This window comes from Lissotriton helveticus, chromosome 3_2, assembly GCF_964261635.1.
Source record: "Lissotriton helveticus chromosome 3_2, aLisHel1.1, whole genome shotgun sequence".
NCBI lineage: Eukaryota > Metazoa > Chordata > Amphibia > Caudata > Salamandridae > Lissotriton > Lissotriton helveticus.
In genome coordinates this window covers 202,309,349-202,317,063 of record NC_136062.1, presented here as the reverse complement: position 1 = coordinate 202,317,063, position 7,715 = coordinate 202,309,349, and the positions used below count along the sequence as shown (strand labels likewise).

Here is a 7,715-nt window from a genome sequence, read left to right as displayed (position 1 = left end):
GATGATAAACACACCAGGGCTGAAAATATACTCTCACAGGGGCCGCCAGGAAACACGTTGATGGGCTGGCAGAATAGAGACAGGAGCTGAAAGGACAAACGGGCAGAAAGGATACACACCCTGGACTGATGGAAGAAAAAATACACACACAAGGGCTGGGAGAATACACTCACGGGGTCTAAAAGGATACACGGACAGGAGCTGAAAGGATACACACAGGGCGCTCCTAGAAGAAAGGAGACACACGAGGGGGCTGAAAGGCTGCACGCTCGGTGACTGGAAGTATATACAGACCCGGGGTCCGTCTGAAAGGAAACACACACTAGGACTAAAAGGATAAAATGCGCACAGAGAGGCGGAAAGGGTATACACAAAGGGCCTGGCAATATACACACAAAGGGGCTGAAATTATACGCACCCAGGTCAGGTGCTGAAATGAAACACAGAGACAGGGGCTGCAACAATGCACACCGACGGGGGCTTAACGTAGGCACACTTGGGCTGAAAGGACGCACACACGGGGTTCACATACGCCTCAGATGGCATCAACAGAGGGGACCTTCGGGAAACGGCGACAGAATTCACGCACACAGGCTGGTGATGGATTAACCGTGAGGTAGAAGGATGGCTCGGGCTGTGGACACCCGATGTGCGGCACACGCCCCTGTTGCTCGGGGACGGCCCTGGGAGTGCCACTGAGGGCTCCCCTGATTGCTGCGCTCTGCAGGCTCGCTCTGCGCAGCCCCTGCTACCGCTTTAAACACATCCTACCCTGCTAGGGCTGCCTCCGCCTTCTGCCCCACTCCTGCTGCTGACAGCGAGCTGGCTGCACAGACCGGCGGCGCGTGCACGGAGGCTGGGAGCATCTCTGGCGAGGAGGGGGTCCTGCAAGTGGAGCCAGGGACCGGGAATCACTGAGGGATCGCACACCTGGCGAGGGGGCGGGGCCACACCTGGCGAGGGGGCGGACCCTGACCTTTACCTGGGGATGGAAACCCACCGGGGAAAGTCCTCGCACTAACGATGCTCTCCGCTGGGGGAGGGGCGATGCCTGGGGAGGCTAGACAGAAAGAGGTCGACAGATATTTTGGACTGAGTTGCTGATTTTACCGATACCCCCCGACCAGGTACAACTTCCACCATGATGGGAGAGCATCATCTGAGGGTAGACATCCCCCCATACGGAAAGAAACTTGTGAACAGCTCTGTAGCACCAAATGACGGGGTCCTTCCGAGAGCGCCCGGGGCAGGATGTGTGGCAGCTGATGGACGAAGCAGCAGTCCTGCCCAGGCTGCCCCGAGCAACAGAGCTGATGGACAGAGCCGCGGCACCCCCTGGTAGGCACCCTGCCTGCCCGCATCGCAGCACATGAACAGGGCTAGAGCGCTCGACATCCGGCGACCCGCGAAGACGGTCCTGGGAACGGACTGCGAAATCTGACGCTCGACAGCAGCTTCGACACCGAGGCCAGAACCGCTGAGGTCCCACCATGCACGTCAGATTGTGAGCACACGTCAGATTGTGAGCACACGTCAGATTACGTCAGATTGTGAAAACAGCGGTGGCACCCCATCTAAACACCGGCTCTGTGCTTCCTGCGACAACTGTCCCTGACCTGGGTTTCCCAGATAGTTCGGGATTTTTCGTATCCTATACTGGATTTATGTTCTTTCGATAGGTGTCCTGTGGGTGGCCATAAGGCGGGGGACTATCACGGGACACCCCTAGGAGGCCAGCCGTGGAAAGGTGCATCTCGGCCCAGACAGGACATGTGACCAGGGATGCGTGCAGAAGCGTGCAGAAGCGGGCATCTCAGAGGCTGAGGCGCAAACGGCGATGTCAGGATCACAAGCTGAGCGAGAGGCAGCGGTGGATGCGCCAGGAGTCCACAACACAGAGCAGAAGGCCGTGACCCTTCAGCTCGAGAACTGACCTGCGGGAAACACCATTCTTCTCACTGGTAAGTAACCGTTTTGTTTTCGATTCCCAATAATGTGGACGCCTGCCTTGCATCCCCATTCACCTCCCTATCCGTTTCCATTATCCATAGTATTTTTTCTGCTTTCATTCATTACCCTGTTTTGTTTTTCTTACTATATTAGGACTATTTCTCTTTGCTCTGTTTTCCTTGTGCTCCCAACTTACCTTCCTTGCTCTTACTCTCTCTTTTTTGCCGATTCTCGAGCTCTCATTGAGCTGTTCCTCTTACTCGTGTTAGTATTCTGGTACCCCTGCTGTTTCTCTTACTCTCTCACTACTGTTTCTTTCTATACCTCTCCTCAATGCTTTTCTTATCCTCACACTCTTACTCCTTGAACTGGCTCTTACCCCTGCTTTTTCTAATAAACTCTTTCCTCTCTGTGTTTCTCTCAACACCGCTGTTTTTCTTACTCTCCTGCTGCTGTTTCTCTTCTTCATCCAGATGTTTGCCTTATTCTCTCATTTGAATTAATTTTTGAATGGGAATCTTACGCCCCGCTGCTTTTCGTGCTATGTCACTCTCCCAATGTTTCTCTTAAACCTGCTGTTTCTCTTACCCATATTGTAGTTTCTCCGCCCTACCCATATGTTTCCTTATTCTTTCATTTGCCTTAATCAAAGGTGATCTAACACCTGCTGTTTCTCGAACTCTATCACTCTCCCAGGGTTTTTCTTAACCTTGCTGTTTCTCTTACTCACATTGCTGTTACTCTTCCATAGCTAGACGTTTAGCTTAGTCTTTCATTTGCCTTGCTCGAAGATGATCTAACTTACTGCTGTTTCTCGTCCTCTATCACTTTCTCAGTGTTTATCTTAACCTTGCTGTTTCTCTTCCCTTGCTCGAAGATGATCTAACTTACTGCTGTTTCTCGTACTCTATCACTTTCCCAGTGTTTCTCTTAACCCTACTGTTTCTCTTACTCACATACACTGCCGTTTCTCCTCCCTTTCCAGATGTTTGGTTTATCTTTTCTAACTCGAAGATGATCTTACCCCCTTTCTTGTTTCTCTTATTTATCCCGATCTCTTTTAGTTGCCTTACCCTTTAGAGTTTATCTACCACCCAGTGGTTTCTCCTACTCTCTCTCTCGCCTCATGTTTCTCTAAGCCCTCCTGTTACTCTTCCCCAGCCACAAGGTTTGCTCATTGTCTCATTTGCTTTACTCGAAGGTGATCGTGCCCCGACCCCCTGCTGTTCTTCTTATTCTCCTCCTGTTGTTTCTCTTCGTCATCCAGATGTTTTGCTTACTCTTATTTGCCTTACTCTTTGAAGGTGATCTTACTGCCCGCGGTTTCTTGCATTCTTTCCTCTGTCCATGTTTCTCGTAAACATGCTGTTTCTCTTCTTGCCTGTTCTTTTACTTACTTTCTCATGTGCATTACTCCTTGAAGATGATATTATTACTCCTGCTATTTTTTGTACTTTCCCCTTGTGCGTGTTATTAGTTCTCATCTTGCGGTTTCGCTTCGCATTTCTCCGCCTATCATTTCTCATATTATTGTGGTTTCTTTCCACTTAGTCCCATATTTGGTTCGCTCTCCGTGCTTCCGCTCTCTATCTCTTTGGTGCTCACCGACTTATGTTGCAACTATGTCCTCTTGTTTCTCTCTCCTTTCCGTAGCATTTACACACCCCTCCTTTCATTTCCCGGTGTTCTCCGTATGCCTTTGGCACCCCTTTCACCTTATCAATGCCTTTTAAAACTCTTCTCTTGTGTTTCTTCCACCATTGTTCATTTATTTCCGGCTTCAGCGTCAGCTCTTGATTTCTCTTTCCTACCACTCCCTGCGTTTCTCTCACATACTGCTTCTCCCTCTCACCTTGCGTCTCTTTCAATGCTGGTTTCTCTCATCCTATACTGTTGCTCTTCCCCACTATTACCTCACTGCATCTGTCCCTCTCGTTTTTTTCTCTCTCCTTTCCGCTTGCTGTGTCTGCCCCCCTACTGTTTGTCTCTCCGTGTAGTCTCTCATTTTGCTCCCCCCACTTCTATTTCTCTGACTTTCCCTCTACTCCACCCCGTGTTTTTCTGTTGCAGTTTTTATATGGCGTGTACTCAACCCGAAGGTATTGAGCGCTTTGTATAAGCACCAGTTACATTACGCAAGGATACATTAATTTTTGGTAGGTGGGGGAGATTAAGTGATTTGCCTAAAATCACAGGATTTTGAGCCAACGCCAAGACTCGAATCTGGTTCCCCAGTTAAAAAATCAACTGTTCTGGCCGTTACGCCACATCTTCGCTCACCTTCTCTTTTCTTTTCCCCACCCATCAGTCTGCTGTTTCCCTATCCTAAGTAAATAAATTGCGTGACCTCGTCTCCACTGCTGTTCCTGTCTTTCCTATTACTGTTCCCTCCCGTCTCATCCCTCTGCGCCGCCTAGCTCTGCCGTTTCTCACACCCTCCCTTTGCTGCTACTCGACCCATCCTCTCTGTTGATTCTCCCTGTCCTGCTGTCACTTGCTGTGTCTCTCCTCTGTTGGTTCCCAATCCCTTTATTGTTTAATATATCTTTCACTCTTCCTCCATCTTTTGCCCCCCTACACACTTTTCTCTTTCTCTCCCCTTCTGTTTATTTCTCTCTCTCCTAATGACTCTCCCTGTTGTTATTATTTATTTCTCCTATTATTGTTTCAGTCTCTTCCCTCCCCGAGGAGTTCTCTGTCTGTTTTTGTCTTTAATTTCCTGTAGTTGCTTCTCATCCCCCTCCTTGCCGTTTCTCTTTCCCACACTGTTGTTATGTTCGCCCAGATGCTCTTTATCTTTCTTTCGTCATCCTCCACACCCCTCCTTTCAGTTGGCTTACTCACTCCTCTTTACATACATACATATCCACACACCCCCTGCCCAATACCCCTCTACTGTCCACCTACCTGTACTGTCAAACCCTCACACTCTACTGTTCCCCAGCCTCTGTTCGCTATATACACCTCTCTATTACAATTATCCACCCGTCCCTCTGTACAGCTAGCCCACCCATTACTTAAGTCCATCTACCCCTCCCCACTGTCCACTCACCCTTCTTTGCTTTCCCCAAATTTCACTTCTATTTACCCATCTCTCTCTGCTGTCCACATTTCTACTGTCCACCTATCCTACCCTATAGTACACCCACCTCTCTCTACTGTCCATCAATTCCTCCCGTCTGTCCTCAGACCTCCCTACTTTCCACCCATATCTTTAAAACATCTACCAGTTCCTCTCTGGCATCCACTCATACCACTCTACTGCCCCAAACCTCTCTTCAAGTCTACCCATCTCTCGATGCTGTCCACATACTGCTCTCTATTGTCCACTCACCCCTCTGTACAGTCACCCATACACTGCTAAAGCCAACCGAGCAGCTTCTACAGTAGACACATCTCTCTCTGTTGTCTACCCACTCCTCTCTTCTCTCCTTTGAGGCCCCTACCTCATTCTACCTTTTTGCTGCCTATCTCGTTTGCTCCTCCAACCCTCTCCCCTTCGCCGTCCTTACTTTATTCTCTTCCGTTCTGCCTACCTCTCTCCGCTCATTCGTACTTTGTGTCTCCATATTACTTTCTTAACTTGTGTCCACCTCTCTTATCTCTTTCGGTTTTTTATTCCCCCTTCATTGATTCTCACTCTACTCCACTCACAATACCAATCTACTTCGTTGCATCACTTCACTATGCAACCTCCTCCCCTACTACATTTTTATTGTCTCTCCCCTGTCTATCTCTTTCTGTCTGCCTCTACGCTCGATTGCCTCTCTTCTCTCTGCTCCTTGCATCTCTCCCATTCTATTTCTGACAATTTACCATTCCTCTGCCTCCCTTCTTCTGGGCGTCCCTCTCTGTACATAGTTCTGTATTGCTTTCTACCCTTCTTTAAATTATATCGCTCCCTGTTGACCTGTTTATTCAGCCTCCCCAGTGCCTGGCACCAGTGTCTACCCAGGTTCTCCCATTAATGCCCCTCCCTGAGCCTGTTAATCTCACCCTCTGCTGCTTCTCTTACTCACACTGCGTTTCTCCTCCCTACCCAGATGTTTGAATTATTCTTTCCTTTTCCCTACTCGAAGGTGATCTTATCCCCTGCTGTTTCTCTTACTCATCCCGATGTGTCATTTACTTTCTTATTTCCATGCTCTTTACAGGGGAATCTTCCACTCACCGGTGTCTTGTGCTCTCTTGCTCGCCCCATGTTTCTCTTAGCTCTTCCGCAGCCAAATAGTTTGCTTATTCTCTCATATTCTTTACTCAGAGGTGATTGTACTCCCACCCTCTGTTGTTTTCCTTATTATCCTTTAATACTTTGCCGCCTCTCGCTGCCCCCTCTACCAGTATCTTTCTAGTGCCTCTATCTTCGTTTTCGTTATTTTCGTCTCTGTCTTCACCATATTCTGTACTTCTTCCTTGCCTCTTCCCTTCCGTTCTCCGCAAGGCCTTTCGTCTTCTATTTCGCTGCCTTTCCCTTTGTGTTTTCTCTCTTCTCTTCTCTGCAATCAGCCTACTAACGCTTTCCCCTCATTCCCTCCAGGTGGCCCTCTCCACCACTGGCTCGCTCCCTTTCACATCCATGCCTTGCCCATAACTCGTGCTGCAGCAAGGGTCGCAGGCGCCCCAGTGCAACCAAGGAAAATGCCCCCCCCCCCCCACACACTTTTTCCTCAGTGACCCAGTAAGCCTCGGGGACACGGTGCCACTGCACCTGCTGTACCACTGATAGCTACAACCCCTGTACAAGACTCAGTTTTACTGGACTGGGTCTCTCCGCGTTCTTCTGATCATCTATTCCTTGCACCCATCTCGCTCAGACTCTCCCCGTGTCCCCTCACTTAGCGTCCCCACCACTCCTTGTCTTTCTGTTGCATACCACTTCATCTTCCATGGGAAAAAACATTCTACCCTATTTTCAGCCCTCTTCTGCCATCCTTATCTCTTTACTGCTATCCAGCATTCCCTCTCACTTTCCAAAAGGGTATTCCCAATCCTCCTCACCCTGACTCCCTTGCCCATATACTTTAATATCACATGCTTATGATTCATCCAGAGAAGCGTTCATCACTACAACTAGCACCGGTAAACAGAATACACCGCCAGTCTCTGCGTGTTCGCCGAATCTTCCCGTCTACTTCCCATTGGTCCTCTCTATATCGGCACTCCCTTCTCTGCTTTGCAATTGGTTGGCCCTCGCCACATAATCCACCCTCTTCACTGCATCGAAATGATCTCTTATGTATTGGCTCCTTACCCCCCTTTTCTCTAATTGGCCATCTATTGTAAAGCAGGCCCTCTTTCCAATAGCATTGGTCCTTTGAGGGCATGCCGCCCTCTCCCAGTTCGCAATTGGTCTTCCTCGATTGTCCCGCCCTGTGTTTTATTCCTATTAATCCTAACTCCTTGCTTTCTCTAGATTTTATACCTATGTTTCCGTACGTTTATTTTAGTTTTATGTCCCCCGCTTTCAATATTTGGTCTGCTCCAGTCTCTCCTATTTTTGCTCAATCAGAAGCTCCACCGGTCCTGTTTAAATGTGCTTTCAAATATGCTTGTGCAACGCGTTTTTTACATCCATACGGTGGGATTTGTCGGTCCCCGCACAGATGTATCCCCTTGATGCATTTTAGAATAAACTGTCCCTCTACGGCGACCGTCAGCCCTAGGCGTTCTTTATTGTCGCTTCCCACCATTGCTTCGTCTATCAGGCACCGCTTCTCCAACAATATCCCTGCGTTTGACAGTCCGCACCGCCCGCTGCCTCCACC

The 7,715-nt window shown here is 49.0% G+C and overlaps 1 protein-coding gene across 1 annotated transcript in view; it reads left to right on the top strand.

Annotated features, from left to right (window-relative positions):
• Positions 1–833: 833 nt before the first annotated feature.
• INSYN1 (inhibitory synaptic factor 1) overlaps positions 834–7,715 on the top strand; it is a 323,884-nt gene continuing 317,002 nt past the window's right edge. The window contains exon 1 of the mRNA XM_078684626.1: positions 834–1,961. The gene's annotated coding sequence lies outside the window, so the exon portion shown is untranslated. The remainder of the gene's footprint in view (positions 1,962–7,715) is intronic.